The sequence below is a fragment of the Scleropages formosus genome, chromosome 8, assembly GCF_900964775.1.
Source record: "Scleropages formosus chromosome 8, fSclFor1.1, whole genome shotgun sequence".
NCBI classification, from domain to species: domain Eukaryota; kingdom Metazoa; phylum Chordata; class Actinopteri; order Osteoglossiformes; family Osteoglossidae; genus Scleropages; species Scleropages formosus.
In genome coordinates this window covers 16,486,948-16,505,202 of record NC_041813.1, presented here as the reverse complement: position 1 = coordinate 16,505,202, position 18,255 = coordinate 16,486,948, and the positions used below count along the sequence as shown (strand labels likewise).

At 50.0% G+C, this 18,255-nt stretch overlaps 1 protein-coding gene across 3 annotated transcripts in view; it reads right to left on the bottom strand.

The window, feature by feature from the left end:
• The window catches only part of LOC108935744 (adhesion G protein-coupled receptor L1-like), a 66,941-nt gene that overhangs the window by 39,430 nt on the left and 9,256 nt on the right, over positions 1–18,255 (bottom strand). For 2 of the 3 annotated variants that reach the window (XM_018754572.2, XM_018754574.2), the window contains exon 1: positions 6,739–7,499. The exons of the other annotated variant lie outside the window; for it this stretch is intronic. The gene's annotated coding sequence lies outside the window, so the exon portion shown is untranslated. Of the gene's footprint in view, positions 1–6,738; positions 7,500–18,255 lie in introns of those variants that run through there. 3 annotated transcript variants of the gene reach the window in all.

Here is an 18,255-nt window from a genome sequence, read left to right as displayed (position 1 = left end):
CCACCTGGGGGGGCAGATGGCCACCACTTTATGCTCCTCCACTGAGGCCCACCTCCTCCTCCTGACCTTCAGTGATATTTATCCACTGTCTCCTCTGGCCTCGACCTGCACCACAAGCATCCAGGGACCACGCTCTCTGTGTGTGTGTGTGTGTGTGTGTGTGTGTGTGTGTGTGTGTGTGTGTGTGTGTGTGTGTGTACACGTGTGCTTAGGAGGAACAGCCGGTGGTCTAACCGCTGCTCTCCACTTACTTTTATTTACCTCCCTCTTCATTTTCTGTCTTCCTGGTCCAGCACTAATGAGGCTGGCAGGGCAGCAGTATTAACAGCTTTGCGCACCGCCCACCCACACACACACACACACACACACACACACACACACACACACAGATACACAGACTCCTCTCCTCTTTCATTCACAGCCCTTACCTTGTCCGCTTTTCATTTCTCCATTGCTTGAGATCGTGTGCAGACAAGGTGCCTCCTTTGGCCATGGAGGAGAGGAGGGATCAGCATAGCCTGACCTCTCGAACCCAAGCAAGGCCCTCAGCAAAACCACCAGCTACCATTATGAAACAATTGACTTAAACGTAGTGGAAGTTCTGCACGGAGAGCGGATTTGGAAGGCAGCGGGAGGTGGTGCGTGACTGCAGAGCCTTCAGCACCACATTCTGCTTCCACAGCCAACCAGAGTTACACCTCGACCGCAACTTACATACGTTACAGTAGAGAAATCTAATATGTGGTCCACGAGAGCATTCATAAAATTGTTAATATATATGTCACCTACCGTAAATGCACGCACATATCATCTGAAACCGCTTGCGCCATATGGGGTCACGGGGAGCTGGAGCCTAACCCGGTAACACAGGGCGTAAGGCTGGAGGGGGAGGGGACACACCCAGGACGGGACGCCAGTCCATCACAAGGCACCCCAACCAGGACTCGAACCCCTGACCCACCGGACGAACCCCGACCCGGTCCAACCCACTGCGCCACCGCACCCCCCTCCTACCGTAAATACTATAAATTTTATTCAATCATGCAATAAACACAGTCATCAGTACAGACACACTTGAAAACGCACTGCACCCAAGTGCAATAAAATAAGTAAGAATTTTTCAGTCTAGACATGCAAGTTTCAGTATGAGCTTTAAATGCGTGGTCCTCAGACGCAATCAAAGCAGTGACTGCAACCCTTGGCCAAAAAGGTCAAACACCCTGTTGCAAAGCTGTCAGTCGTGATCGCTACACATTGCCTCTTATTGTACGCAATCTGCAGCGACTGCATATTTGAATATTCAGTCATTGTCCTGTTATTATTCGTTCATCCATTTAGCCGATGCCTTTCCTCAAAGTGACTTAGAACGTTATGCTAATTACAGTAATTTACCATTAATAGGGGGGTTCGGTGGTGCAGTGGTGCAGTGGGTTGGACCACAGTCCTGCTCTCCGGTGGGTCTGGGGTTCAAGTCCCGCTTGGGGTGCCTTGCAATGGACTGGCGTCCCGTCCTGGGTGTGTCCCCTCCTCCTCCAGCCTTACGCCCTGTGTTGCCGGGTTAGGCTCCGGCGCCCCGCGACCCCACATGGGACAAGCGGTCCAGACAATATGTGTGTGTACCTTTAGCAAGGGTGCTGCAGCAGAAGGTGGGATATGAACCCGAGACCATCATGTACAAGGACAACTCTAACTAGCGCACCACCTGCTGACCCTAAATGACTGAGTCTTACATTTATTTATTCACCTGAAACTTTCCTTCAAAGTGACTTTCAGTTCTAGGTTTGCGCGCTAAGCCGCCTACTAAGTGCCGGAAGAACGGGGCGAATAGGGAGAAGGTGCTGCATGTGAACTCCTGTTTCATCGGGGAATGAACGAATACAGTGATGGCGCCTGGTGTGTGTGTGTGTGTGTGAGAGGTCAATCCCAGAGCTCGATCACAGGAGTGTGGATGCACGTCGCTGTACCGTTTCGGCATGGCATCCTGCTGTAGGAAGCGTACGACTTGGCACGGATATCACCGCTTCTGCTCCATTTTGATCCGGTGTGTAAAGTGCAGGCAAGTGTAAACTCCACCGCGTTATGAATATGTCACTGCCGCCGACAAGCTCAGCACTAATTGGCGGTTTGGCGGCGAGAGACTCAGGGGCACGGAGCGCTCCTGCCAGCCCCCCGGCAGACCCCTGGTGGCCTCGGAGGGTAACAGCGAGCCCTTGACTGGCACGGGGCCACCCCGACGCCACCAGACCCTGACAGATTCATCTTCATTACGAACCGAGAGCAGGCGAGATGCGAGTTTTTATCACCCTCTATTAATCTCTGAGCTCAATCAGCCACCCCCCCCCCCACCCCGCTAACCCGAATGCCTGACACACACACAGCGACACAGTGACACACACATTTACATTTATTTATTTAGCTGATGCTATTCCCCAAAGCGACTTAAATTGTCAAGTGACTTACAGTGATTTAGCTGTCATAGTTGGGGAATTTTCACTGTATCAAATCAAGGTAAGTACCACGGTAGGTACTTTGCTCAAGGGTACTACAGCAGGAAGTGGAATTTAATCCTGGGTGCTTTGAATGTAAGGCGGGAGCTTTAACCACTATGCCGCCTGCTGTGCTGTGCAGCGGACACAAGCACCCTGCTTTCCATCCGTAAGGTACGGCTGATGGAACGTGCCGGAAACATGACGTGTGAGTGTGACTCATGCAGTTTGACGCGCGCGCACACACACACGCACACCGCGAATGCACATATGTGAGAGCTCAAAGATGCGGTCGCACGTTCACGCCACAGTTCACACACGCACGCGTCGCTGCCCAAAAACAACCATGAAGACTGAGAAACACAGTCACAAACATACTGTTTTAAACCGATCATAAACAGGCAAATCCACACACAGCCACATGACTTCGGCTCACAGGGCGTAGAGCATAAATCCCTTCCACGTGCACATCTGTCCTCATCATAGACACACCTTTACTTTCTATAATCCCCAACAGGCGTGGTCATTGTTCTTGTACAAAATATTAAAATGAATTTATGAAATCTCAATCTTAAACTCATAAAATAAGTAAATGATTATGATTTACACATCTGATTGCACTTAGCTACTCGGTTTAAACAATGCAACTCGGGGTTCACTTAGTTTTGCACCTGCACTACTTCTGTTTTTTTCTGCTACATCCATGATTTCCTCTAAGCCAACATATGGGATTGGTCATTCCACACCTATTATGTCAGATGAGAAAGTCTGCTTCTCATTAAATAACCATTTTGTGGTAAAATGAAGGGAAGCAAGGGGTCACATACTTACAAGCAGCATTGTGTACACACACATTTAGCAAACACTTTTCTCCAAAGCAACTTCCAATGAACTCTATGGAGTGTTATCAGCTCACACACCTTATTCACCACAGTGACTTACACTGCTAGATACACTACTTACAATGGGTCACTCATCCATACATCAGTGGAAGACACACTCTCTGTCACTCGCACACAAGAGAGAACCTGACCAGCAGGTCTTTGGAGTGTGGGAGGAAACCAGAGCTCCCAGAGGAACCCACACAGACATGGGGAGAACACGCAAACTTCACACAGACGTAGCAGGGATCAAACCCACATCCTCTCGCACCACCCAGGTGCTGTGAGATAGCAACGCTACTCACTGTGCCACTGTGCCACCACGCCACCCTGTGCACATATGTGTAGATACTACTATACCACACGTGTAGATAGTAAGCTTGCTTGTTTGAGAGTCTCAACCCCTGAAATTGTTCCATTTGATGCAGTGGGCTTTGTGAAGAATTTTTTTTAAGTTATATTTCATTTCTAACAGGTCACTCAGAGTATGATCTTCTACCACCTACAGCCGATTCATTACTAAAAAAAAAACCTGGTAAACTTTATGCTGACTTTAACTTTGTTTACTTTATGTAACTCTTCTAGTAATTTCTATTAGCGACATGCCTGTCGCAACATGTCTTTGGGACAGGGCAGTAATCAATTCTTTTTTTTTTTTTTCTGTAGATAGGTTTATTTTTATTCAGACACACACATGTCCAAAAATACAAATATTTCACATCCATACCAATAAACCAATGAAGAATTCCTTTATAGAGAAAATTTATATATATTATATATAAACTAAAGTGTGAAGCAAGTGTATTGTCTGAATTATGCAGCATTATTTATGATAAGTTGGGGGCGCGGTGGCGCAGTGGGCTGGACCAGGTCCTGCTCTCCGGTGGGTCTGGGGTTCAAATCCTGCTTGGGGTGCCTTGTGATGGACTGGTGTCCCGTCCTGGGTGTGTCCCCTCCCCCTCTGGCCTTCCGCCCTGTGTTGCTGGGTTAGTTTCTGGCTTGCCACAACCCTGCTTGGGACAAGTGGTTCAGAAAGTGTGTGTGTGTGTGTGTGTGTGTATTTATGACAATATAATGAATGCTTAGTACATACGAGGGACATATTTGAGTGACCAAAACTAAAGGGTCAGATTATGTTAAGATCCAGCTCATATCAGTTTCATACTAAAAGCACCTGAGTGGTGCGAGAGGACGTGGGTTCGATCCCTGCTCGGTCTGTGTGGGGTTTGCATGTTCTTCCTGTGTCTGTGTGGGTTTCCTCAGGGTGCTCTGGTTTCCTCCCACACTCCAAAGACCTGCTGTTTAGGTTCCCCCATAGTGTGCGAGTGACAGAGAGAGAGAGAGTGTGTTGCACTGATGTATGGATGAGTGACCTATTGTAAGTAGTGTATCCAGCAGTGTAAATCACCTCGGTGAATAAAGCGTGTGAGCAGGTAACACTACATAGAGCTCATTGGGAGTTGCTTTGGAGAAAAGTGTTTGCTCAATAAATAAAATGTGAAAGGAATCACATGAAGAGGTGACAGTTTGAAAGACGCCGAATATTTCTCAGTGGCACCCTAATATACCTACACGTTGTATCTGGCCCATCAGTGAAATCAGTTTATTTGTACATAACAAAACCACGGTCTCTTTGTCAAGCTCCTAGTGCTCAGTCTGCTTCGTTTTAGGAGGAACCCTCCTAAAAATGGCACAGAGGGGTCTGGAAAGAGCGGAAGGCATTGACAAGAAGACGTGCTCTCAGGGGGCCGTCCAGCCCGCAAGCTTTACCTATTTATCTCTATTGCGAGCATCACTATTTTCGTGCTGCATCTCCAGGGCGGGTGCCGTCGGATGAATAATTGAGGAGGCTGCGGGCTGGGGTACGCCGGCCGGCCAATGGCAGGGAGGGCCGGGCCTTCGGAGACTTTGCGGTCCGCCACTAGGAGGGCAGTTTAGATCTTCTCGCGAATCCGTAATGTGTCGAACTGAGATGGGTTTAGGTCCTTTGCAGCACGCACTGATCTCATCTGAAAGCACAGTGAATTATTTACGCCACGCGCTTTGAACGTGCGAGCGCCACAGCTCGCCGCAGACCGGAGAGAGACCGCGTGATGCCGGTGCCACTCCCCCTCCCCACCCCCTCGTCGGCCGCACGGTCCCTTCCCGATGCGCGTCTACGGCTCCCCGCTGGACGCGGGTCTCCCGGGGAGTGAAAAACGGCCGACGCCTGAGGTGCTGCTCAGCTTGCGTCTCGGGTTCGCCCCGGCACAATTACACCCCTCTCGGCTCCGGCGCCGGTGCCGCGTGCAGCGGATCCATTTCAGCCACCAACGCTCAAGGCGCCCTGACCCTGCGCGCTCCTACTTACTGTACCTTTAGTGTACGAACAGCAAATTTATTAGGGTGAAAGAAATCAAATGGCCCTCAGACTGCAAATCAGTGCATGTTTAGTGTATCTACAGTGTGGTACGTTCATTGTCCATAGTACGGTATATAGGATGAGAGATATTTATTGCATTTACATTTATTCATTTCGCAGACGCTTTTCTCCAAAATGAACTGTATGTAGTGTTATCAGCCCACACACCTTGTTCACCAAGGTGACTTACACTGCTAAATTATTATTATTATTATTATTATTATTATTATTATTATTACTGAAGTGGGTATAGACTTATATAGACTATTCTATTAGATGTTTAATAAAGAAGATACACCTTCAGTGCATAATAGAGTATGGTACAGAGGGTGTATTTTAGTGTAGTGTATACACACACACTTTCTGAACCACTTGTCCCACACGGGGTCGTGGGGAGCCAGAACCTAACCCGGCAACACGGGGCGTAAGGCTGGAGAGGGAGGGGACACACCCAGGACGGGACGCCAGTCCATTGCAAGGCACCCCAAGCAGGACTTGAACCCCAGACCCACTGGAGAGCAGGACCTGGTCTAACCCACTGTAGCACTGTGCCTCCCCTAGTGTAGTGTAGTTTAGTGTATATTCTTAAAGACTGAGTCAACTTGATATATATAATATATATATTATATATATACAGAGTATGTTATGTTTAACATACAAAGGGCACATTTCTTGTACAGGGTATGGTCTATTTATACAGAAGTTGTACATTCACTGTAAAGTATTTGGCCTGTTCATCGTAGAGGACGAACATTTAGCGTATGCAGAATACGAGATGCTTATTTAAAATGCTGTAAACTTGTATGTACGCATATGAGTATGGTATATTTAACAAAGTGTACATTTACCGTACATACAGTATGAGATATTTACTATAGAGGGTGTACATTCAGCGAGTATTTGGCATGATGTGTTCAGCAGAGAAGTTGGTTGGTAATGTATGCAAAGGTCCCTCAGAGAAAAGCCTCACCTGGGCATCTAAGGAGATTTAAGGAGATCTAAGGCTCGCCTCCCTACTTCCACGCTGCATCCCCCACGGCCACCAGGATGCAGTCTCTCGTGGGGGTCTCTACCCCATCGGTGTCTCCCATGAGTCAGCGAGAAGGCGCTGCTGGCGTCACGCACCCCAGTCTCCCGGCACATAGAGGTGTGTTTGCCACCTGTGCTGTCGGAGTCCCTCTCTCTCCCTCCACAGCACCAGTTTCCCCAGATCAGTCAGAGCTCCAGCCAGCAAAGCACGGGCGCAAGCAGCATCAGTGCAGATCAGTGCAGGTCCACATGTCTCTTCATTTGCACACTTGGTAGGCAGAATCCTTCAACTATAAAACTTGCTGCCCGTTTACTCTTCTCTCGGGGTGAACGACAGGCAGAAGCACGTGCCGTTGTCGCCAACGGCGATGAGCCATAGCGCTGTAGCAACATTAGAGGAACCCCGCAAAACCGTTTCCGCTCCGGCGACCGCAGCCTTTCCGTCGGAAGGCGCACCAACATGGGCGGCGTGTGCGCCGGCCTGTAACGAGGACTGTAATGAGCGCGTCGATAGAAACTTTACTCGAGCATGGAACCCTTACCGCTGACACCCATGTCTCCCTGGGGAAACAAATCAGTGCGACACAGCATGATTCACCAGTAAAGGACAAACAAGGCTCTTGTCTCACAGTCAGCATTTCTGTCACATTTCGTTTTTTTTTCTTTTTTTCCTTTCTTTTTTCCGCCTGCGCAGACGGCGAGTCGACACGGTCTCCCCCAGACTCAACGTGCAGCCCGAGCTGCAGGCGAAAGGGCAAAACGCCGCCCGCATCAGACGCCTCCCAGGTGGGAGACAAAAATAAAAAGTGCAGCACAACGGGAACGGGAGCGAGAGCGGCGGAAGCGGGGACCACGCAGTTGTAATTACTTTACACACCTCCAGGGGGCAGCACTCTGTGACGGAACCGGAAAAAAAAGAAAAAAAAAAAGAAAAAAAAAAACTCGTGTCCCTGGGGTGGCGGGATTCCACCCAGTTCCTTTCGGCCGGGATGCCGCACCACCGTGGAGGAGCTCTAAAGTGATATACAGCGCATTTACAGTCAAATTATTTTGATCCCGATGGAGCCCGAGGACCCAGCATCACAGTAAAGGCCGTGACTGCATTGTACCCCCGGTCATGAATCAGCTCGCCACCCAGGCAGGCTTCCACTCACTCGCCGACTTTTTAAACCCACCGTGTATTGACTTTATAATCGCTTTAATGATGCTTATGGAGCTCTTTAATCAAAGTGCCCTTTGTCTAACATGAGCCTAAAAACCCATCCTTCCACAGCTCCAGAGATGTATCTGAGCGTTTTCTCTCTCTCTCCCTCTCTCACTCACTCACACACACATACACACACCCCTAAGACTGCTGCCCAACTAACTGGAATGGGTAGTCGGTGTGCCAGCAGCGGATGGACCCGACATCCTGAGACATAACCTCAACGCTGTGCTGCTCTCTGCTGGAGTCACAGCAAAGCAAAGCAACAGGAGCATCAGGGTTTCGGTTGTCATGGCGATGACCTGACGTTAGACGTAGGTAAGCTGTGTGTGTGCCATCACTGTGCGTATAATCACTGAACTATTCTCTGCTTGCCCTGTGATGGATCGGCACCCCATTCACAGCGTACCCTAACTCACCCTATGATTCTGGGATAGGCTCCCGACCACCGCAACCCCGAATTAGACAAGTACTTACTGATAACTGACGGAAGGTATCTTCTCAACTTACTGGAGTCCGGAACACAGGGAATGCATCACATATGTTTGGGCTAATGCCCTACACTGTACATAGAGCACTTCCCAGGATGCATACATTCATTTATGCGTCGGGAACGGCAAATTATCTATGAAGCAGCACGTAACAGCAGGGATTCTCGCAAAACGTGGCAGTAATTTTCACCTTGGCTTTCTTCCACAAAAAAAAAAAAAAAAAAAAAAAAAAACCACAGGACCAAAACTTGACTTAAAACCAAATGCAGCGCTCACAAATAATACGGATGTTATCAGTCAAACGCAACATTAACGCTCCGCACCTTAATGTACCCACCTCTGAATCTTCTGGACCGCAGCGGCTTGGTCCATCTATCTTCATTCCTCAGAGCATTGACAGAAAATTCTGAGATCTTTAGTGTGAATTTGAGAACAGTTCCTGTGCAAGAGTTCTGCTGTTGTGGAGGTGTTACTGGATGGCAGGGACTGCACCTTAACTGGGTCTGTCACCGCACACTCCTCATTCCCTCATCACGAAAGTCTCTCCCCCAGTGCCCATTCAGAGACCCAACTGAACCAGCGCTCGCTCCGTCATGTGTCCCAACCAACCAGTCGGTACGCTGCATTTCCTTTCGCCTTGGCACGAGGCAGCATGCTGCACCAGACCACACACATGTCTGCTAAGACCAGCAGGGAAGCATTTGGCAGAAGTACCGATGGAGTGTTTTTAAAAGGCAAAGATGAGCACATGTTACCCTGCTTGTCCTCCAAGTCTCCAGCTTGAAGCTAGAATCAAGTATTCGTAGCACAGACTGACAAACCCAAAGTGTGTGTGTGTGTGTGTGTGTGTGTGTGTGTGGACCTCTGGTCTACACAATCATCTCCTAAACCTCACACTGGACCTCTGTTCTACACAATGGTCTCCTCAGTTCTACACAGTGGTCTCCTAACCCACATGTTGGACCTCTGTTCTACACAATCGTCTCCTAACCCATACACTGGATCTCTGCTCTACACACTGGAACCGCTGTTCTACACAATGGTCTTCTAACCCACACATTGAACCTCTGGATTACACCAATGAGTCTTGATCTACTCAACAAACATCTGGACTCCAGAGTAGACCTCTTCCACACAGTGGATTCATGATTCACTCGCCGAAGCTTTGCTTTACACGCAACAGTGTTCTCATCCTCACGTTGGACTCTTGGTCTACACTAGACACTAGTAACAGATCCCCAATCAACACATGAGGCCCTCAACCTTCTCGATTTAATCCAGCACTGCAGGCCAACAGAAACTTCCCTCAAGAAAAGCAGCGTCTATCCTAGAAAAAACGTTCGGCAACCCTACAAAAAAGTTTAATCTCTGGGCTCGACCCAAAACCCCAGCCTTCCATATCAACCTGTAGAGCCCCTGGGCTGTAACACAGCATACATCCTCAACACACTCTAAGCAAATGTTTATATGTATCTCACAAAAAAAAAAAAACTACTAGGAAGGTGATTAGGAATCAGCAATATTCTGTTTTATGCAGCTACTTGTGTGATGAACACCGGTGCATATGGTGAAGGAAACTAACTGTACTTAAGAATCACACATCTGCAACTATGTCTCTTTCTCCTAAGGTAATGCACAAACTGTATTTTCTACGAGATGTACGTCGCTTTGGAGAAAAGCGTCTGCGAAACGAATAAACGTAAATGCAAAACGTAAATATAAACGGGAGCATCGGGCTGAAACAGAGTGCAGTTAATGCTGCTTTGTAAATGATCCTGTTTCTCTAATCTCCAGCTAACCACGGTAAAACATATTCTATTTCCTTTACTTGTGGATTAAATTTCCTCTGCAGCGTCTCAGCATATTGAAATAGTTTCCACGACGGTAAATTGAAAGGACAGCGAAAGCACAGGGACCAAAAGCCTTAGACAGCAGGTGTCGACGTGATCTTCATCCACATGGAGATTTCTTCATCTTGGCTGATCATACCGTTGACTTATAATTTACCATGAAACCGTTCTCATAAATATAAATGTACATTTTGTACTTGTATAACTCTAGTACAATAATAGTATAAGTATTATCTCAGTATTATTATTTCTATGAGATGTACGTCGCTTTGGAGAAAAGCGTCTACTAAACGAATAAACGTAAACGTAGTATAAATCACTGAATATAGAGTTTCCAGTTGTTTCGAATGTACGTAAAATAAACGAAACGCAGAGTGAAAAAACCGGTATAATACTGTATTTTCGAAGAAAAACACAAGACTTTCATAACGCCTTCATAAGGAACACGTCAGGCATTCACAAAAACGACATCAACATCAGTAAACGAAGTGCAGCATGGGCTTCCGCGTAGAATATGTCACCGAGACTATTTTCAACCTTCCTCTGGTTTTGAATATATGAAAGTTGGGCGGCGCAGGCGCACTCGTGCACGGACGCACTGACTGTGTGATAAACGCAGTCTCCCCGGGGGCTGAGATGAGAGAGGGCTGATGGAGGCAAGAGAGACCAGAAGAGATCGACCCCCACCCGCCGCTATCGCCGGGCCTTCCGCCACCACCCCCCACCCAGTCCATGCTTCCCGCCGGCTGGAGCGTTGCAGCAGGGGAGCCAGAGGATCTTACAAGGGGGTCTGCCTTTGAGGCTGTGATGTTCCAAAGCAGACACACACAGGAGGCGGTCTTAAATACTCAAGGCTGGTCAGTCAACGGGGGGTACTGGCAAGCGAAACAGCCCCCTGTCGGTGAGAGGGAAGAGAGGGATCACACCAACAAAAAAAGACAAACATAATCCCAGGCTCCGAATAACAATAAAAAGCACCGCTTTAATTCACGGTCTCTGAGGAATCCCTCGGGAGATCAGAGGACCTTGGAGAAAGCAGCTCGCGCTGGGCAGGTCAGGTGATTTGGGAGGTGTCACATGGTGTGTGAGAGAACACGTGGGTTGGGAATGGTTGAGGTTGTGAAGATGGGGGAACGGCATCTGCAACCCCGAACTGAGCAGGCTGTCAGTATATGTATGGCTGGATGTTGACACGTACGCGCACGCAGTGATGAATGTACATTAATAAGTCTGTCTCTGATCTAGATCGCAGGTTGTCCAGCGAACGGTTGCCATGGAAACTGCACGTGACCGCAGTACATTTGCGGGTTATTCTGCTTCCGACCTTTCACCCCGTCCTTCCTCTTTTTCCCTCTACTCACGTCATCAGTCTCCGATTCCCACCTCTTCCCGCATTTCCATTTCTTTTCTTGCTTAAAAACAGCCTCTCTCCCCCCCCACCCCCCCAGTACCCCCTTGCACTCCCTGAGCAGCTGGTTTATTCATGAGCACAAACACCTCCATCTCCGCTCGCATCCGCCTCCCTCCCTCTGGTCTCCGTGGACGTGGCCATCGCACCGCTCCCCGCCCACGGACCGCGCTCCCTCCATCGCCCTCCCCGGTCCCGCTGCGGATGCGGGAGATCTCTTTGTGTTCCTGCTTTTGCACAAGTCAGGCATCGCTGACGGGCTGAGTCAGAGCTCAGGTTCGCCCCCCCCCACAGAGTCCGTAACCAGAAACTGACTTACAGCCGCACACCTCAGCGTCTGACACAGTGCGGCCCAGTCCAAACAGCTACACGAGTGTGCGGGGGGGGCGTGGGAGGGGGGCGTGGGGCACCTGTGCTGTTTCTGTCTTTTTCAATACTGCACATACAACCGTGGCAGCTCAAAACTATATTCCAAAATACGTCGATGTGCGAGAACGCGTTCTGTATGTAGATGAGTCCGTGTCCTCCATTATCCGCGCCGTGTGCGAATATCATTTTCGCGACGTGAATGTGAGATGGAGCCGACGAGGAAGGGAGAGGACGGGAGAGCAGGTATCTTAGCTTCCGCATCAGATGGAGGTCGACAGTCAGCGAGACAAAGAAATGCCGCTGGAGCATCTACGAGTTAGGCTTTCAGAGCGTGTGCGCGCGCGCGCGTGTGTGTGTGTGTGTGTGTTAATGTGAGACTGAGACAGAGAAAGCGAGAAAGGAATGCAAGAAGGATGCATTCTGATCTGTGCGTACATCTTACTCTCAAAGGAAAGCCATATGACCGTCACATTATTCTTACTTCTTCCTTAATCTCACATTTTTCCGCAAAGCCGCCGACAAACGTTAAGTGACTTGCACTGATTTACCCGTTTATGCAGCTGGGTTATTTTTACTGCATCAGTTCAGGGTACGAACCTTGATCAAGGGTACTAAAGAAAGAGGGGGACTGGAACCCAGGGCCACTGAATGCAAGGTGATGGATCTAACCATTACATCACCTGCGAAATTGTTCCGTTGCTTGATAAAGCGTTTCGCTGCGCGGCGGGCATCGCGCGCAGGAGCCGTCCGATCGGAACGAGATCACACGCCGCAGCGGTGCAGAGGCCAGCCAAAACACTACGAACCGAACGCGGGCGACGGATGCGTGTGGAAACGCCGCGTTCGAGCTACAGTCAGTGCTCGGCTGAGACTCGGCTCCGCTCCCGCCCCGAAATACGATAAACACAACAAGAGCGGCACGCAGCTCCTCCTCTGATGGATTCGAAACTTTCCCGAGCTTTATGAACACGTCAGACACTGACAAATGACCAGTACTCGAGAGACACGCGGTGCTGAAGGCTCGATATCACGACGGGGAGTGCGGGCGAAACAATAACGAAAACAAACACGGTTTATTCAGTTGCCGTTCAAGTACATTTCATAAAAGGACTCAGCGTATTGCATTTAATGTGTTTATCTAATCCAAAATGTGCTTTTCTGTTCGAGTGTTTTCACAACATCACCTTTGTCAAGTAAATAACATCTGACTTGGAGTGTTTGTGTGCTTGTGTTTTGGTTACAGAGAGCAAATGAAAGAAATATGATGGGGTATCTGTGCACCTGTTACATGTGTGGGTGTGTGTGTGTGTGTGTGTGTGTGTGTGTGTGTGTGTCTACAGCAACGGGAGATAATGTTCAAGGACACCTTTTTATGTGGGCGTTTGCCAGCATCTCAGACAAGATGAGGCCCAAACTCAAGGGTCCGAAGCTTCTTGGTTTTGGCTCCGCTGTGGTGGAATGAGCTCCCTCTGTCCCTCGGAGCTGCTGAATCAATCCGCATATTCAAGAAGGGCTGCGAAACACATCGTTCAGAACCGATTCTCTACTGAGCTCCTCTCTGCTCTATGAACTTGCACGACATCTAAAATACACACAAGTCTACAACCGCTTGTGGCAAACCGGAGCCTAACTCAGCAACACAGGGCGCAAGGCTGAGGGGACACACCCTGGATAGGACGTCAATCCACCACAAGGCACCCCAAGCAGGGCTCAAATCCCAGGCCCGCCACACAGCAGACCCCGGCCAAACCCGCTGGGCCACCGCACCCCCAACACAGCTCAAATACACACACGCATTTTCAGAACCGCTTGTCCCATACAGGGTCGCGGGGAACCGGAGCCTACCCGATAACACAGGGCATAAGGCCAGAGGGGGAGGGGACACACCCAGGACAGGACACCAGTCCATCACAAGGCACCCCAAGCGGGACTCAAACCCCAGACCCACCAGAGAGCAGGACTGTGGTCCAACCCACTGCGCCACCGCACCCCCACAGCTCAAATAAAACATTTAAAAAACTGCATTCCATATCAATACTATAAGCAGTTACTTGCATAATATAAGGCAAAAACCATGGCCAGAGGTTAACTGACTATAATTCAAGAATTGTGTGTCTTTCCATCTGTTTATGAAATACACTTTTGTTCACTCTGTGTTGTATGTCACTTTGGAGAAAAGCGAACGGCAAACGAACACATTTTTGTAAACGCAAGCGTCATCAGCAGAAGAACAGGAGTTGTTGGTGGGTCCTGCTGATGGACCTTTCGACAGGACCCCTAACTTGAGTCGCTCCAGTACAATACCGTGGTGCAGAAACACCGAGTCACTTTGCATAAAAGCACTTGCGGTATAATGAAACACGAAAAGGAGAACGAACGGATGTCACAATACATTCCAGAATGCGTCTCTGACGCGTGACGCTGGGTCACGGTGTCCGTGTCGCCGCGAAATCTCAGTACGTGCCCGCACCCTCGTCGAGAAAAGCCGACGGGTTCGGTTATCGGTGCGTTCGAGGGGCGTATTTAGCCGTTTGCGTAAAACTGCCCGCGTCTGTCCAAAGACCAGCCCGGGCACCTCGCAGCCACAGCTCCTCCACGTGCCTGTGTGACCGCAATTTATTTACGTCCACGTTCGCAGCCGCGTCGAGGCCTCGCACGTCCGCCAAGATGCGGAAACCTGCAGCGTTTGAAGCAAACTTTCCTCTTCCACGGAGGTGTTAAGTACCTGAGTTACTGAGGGCGCGTAGATGTTCTGGGACCTGGGAGGGGGGGGGGGGGGGTTAGAGGAGGGTGCGGGGTGACCGAATGGCAGCAGCGCGAAAACAACACACAATCACGTCTCTTCAAGGGTGAACTTCATTTATCAACTACGGGGCGCAGCGGATGGCAATTCATGAAGCGCCCTCTCAATTTGTAAGGAAGTGATGGGGGGGGGGGAGCACAATGACCTCTTTCCTCTGACCAACAGTGGGGGTGGGGGGCACAGTCTCGGCCTCCTGCTCCCCCGGCTCCTACGCTTCCTCCTCCACCCCTCTGCAGCAGGGCTGACGGCACCGCAGCCAACTCCCCGATGCAGTAAAAACAGAAAAGAGAGATGAAGAAAGAGCAATGTGACATTTCGCTCGCTGTAGCATTATTGGCTGTAGCTGATGTGATTTGAGGAGATTACAGAAATACAATACTCACACAACTCAGCAGGACAGTCCCCGGGGGGTCCAGCCCCTCTGCACTGAGTGTGTGTGTGTGTGTGTGTGTGTGCGAGGGTGGGGGCGTAAATGTGTGGAGCGCCCAACATGCCCTGCTTCGGTTGCCACTGCCCTCCCGCCCATGCACGCAAGCGGGAACGCGCCCTCACGCATCCGTGCACACGCAAGCGTCGCTGACCCGACACCGCTGACCCGACAATCCCCGCAGACCCACAAATCCCGACCCACAAACGCACGTGCGTGTTTCCTCAGCCGTTCTTCTGCGCATTTGCGTAATCTCGCAGTCTGAGCTCAGCTCACCACAGCACAAACGGGATTCGTAGCTCCGTTTTAAATACCTAAAGGTCCTGCGCAGTCACTCCGAGCTCCGTTTTAACTCTTGGTTTGATGAAAATGCCGTCGTTCGGTCGACATCCCGCTATCGGCCGCTTCGGCGGCAAAGATATTGCCGGATCATTTTTGAGCCCGTTCCGCTACCACGCGGTCTTTTCTTCGCTCCTTTCCGGCGCTATACGTGACATCCCGAACGCCGCAGATTTGAACTCGGCAAATCGTCTAAGGAACCCGTGCAAAAATACACGCGGGCAGTTGGCCGGGCTGCGTGCGCTCGAGACAAGGACACGCCAGAAGAACGTGGCCTGAAGTGCAGCCTTCCAAAGAAACGACTGCAATGCCGCCTGGGAAAATAACTCGCAGCCGATCTGGCGGGACGCACACTATGCACTTCATGCGTGACTTGGAGAAACACCATGATGGGATATCGCAGTATATGTCCACGTGTAATAGGTGACATCCAAGGCAACGCTGCTTCTCACAAGTGATCGGCGTACCAGCCAGAGGCTGGTTATGGCTCCGGAGCCTGCCGTCTCAGACAGTTCTTGGCCATCCATGAGAGCATTCCTTTACATGTGAGCTGTGTGGGGGTGGCGCAGTGAGTGCTGTGAATATTAATGGGACTTGGGAAAGTCATCCTCAGTTTCTGAGAAATTTCTTTTCGGGATACCGAAAAGCGTTTCTTGGCTTTACAGTTTGACGTTGATGCGTCACAACAGTCCAACATCAAGACTGAGACACCAACAAACATTTTATAGTCCAAAACCAACCCACACACCCACACACACAATCTGAAACCGCCTGTCCCATACAGGGTTGTGGGGAGCCGGAGCCTAACCCAACAACACAGGGTGGAAGACTGGAGGGGGAGGGGATGCACCCAGGACGGGACGCCAGTCCATCGCAAGGCACCCCAAGCAGGACTTGAACCTCAGACCCACCGGAGAGCAGGACCCAGTCAAACCCACTGCACCACAGCACCCCCATAGTCCAAAACCACCCAGTGTTTAATAGTCCAACACGAACACCTTACAGTCCAACACCAACCAACGTTTTACAGCCCAATGCCAATGCTCTACGGTCCAACACTGGTGCTTCATAGCCCCACAGTGACTCTGTACAGTCAGACACCAACACTATATTCTGCCACCATCATATTTCAGCACAAAAACCATGCAATTCTGAAACACACCAAGCAGACATGACTGAAAGTCACGATACATTTGACACTGCAGAAACGGCCCGGCAGAAAGACACCACGTTTCCTTTCAGTACATTCTCCCTCCGTGCACAGGATCTTCACAGCAGAAACCTCAAAGTATCACCGCTACGATACAGTAAGACGCCGCCTCGATGAAAAAATATGGCTGTCGTACGCCAACGGACACCGGCCAGGCCGCCCACTCACACACACACGCATGCGCGCGCGCGCACAGGTACGCGCACTTAACCCTCAGACAGATTACCGAGGATCCCCGGCTCTCTCGTCCCCTCAGCTCGTCTGAGAGGCAGACAGGCTGTGGAGACAGGGAGACGGAGATGGTGAAAATTAAATTCCATTTAAGTCTAATCCCATTTAAAACCTGCATTGCCTCCCGTTGCTATTGTGACAGGCCCGGAGATCCATCTCAATTGTTACTTTGTAGGAATCAATGGCGAAACGTGATACAATGTAAATAATGGACCTGCTGGCACGCTGTCGGTGTGTGTACGTCCATGTGAGCGTGTGTGCATGTGCAAGAAAAGGGATAGCAGATCCCGTGGCAGGAAACAGATGCGGTCACATAGTCGGACAGACGATGGGAGAAGGATGACCATCGTTTGCCGAGCTTTTCTAAGGCTGTAGATTTTCTTGGATACGCACGGCACTGCAGACCGGGAACGGTCTTACTGGGATGACCAAGCTCTGCTGGGGATCTCACAGCCTGTGTCTGCAGTCTGTCAGATTGCTACTTGCGCGGCTACTGAGACTGCACAAGGTCACGAGGTCACTCAGCATCAGCCTCCTGGTCGTCTGCGCCATGCCCTCCCTCCCTCCCTCCCTCCCTCCCTCCACTCCGCATCTGTCATCCCTTAACGGCTTATCTTTCATTTCTGACAATGAAAAAGTTAGTCAACAGATGCTTTCCAAAAAACTTTGAGCTTAACTGCAGTGGCTTCCCAGCAACAAATTTCAAATAAAAATGGGAATGAAATCAGACACTTACACAAAAAACAATCACTGTAACTCCCACCTTCCCATCTCAGCCTGTTTTCAAGTCCAATTAAGAGGTAACCGTGTTAGCAGTTAAAAATGTGTAACACGTAGAGTACTCAGAAACACACGCACTCTCTCTGTCTTCCCTCTCATGTACTGGCACACGCACTCCCTGCTGTTCTCCCATTTCCATCTTTATCTCTCCATTCACACTTCTCCTTCCCATTCTGGTCTTTCCTCATAAGGTGAGGCAGATGCTTCCAGTGGAGGACAAGGGGAGAAACAGGATGGAAAGGATGTCTATCCCTCTCACGCCAGCCTCCGCACCCTACCTTCGCACCCTACCTTCGCACCTCCTCCCCCTGCCCCTGAGCCTCTCCCTTTGGTGCTAATCAAGTTG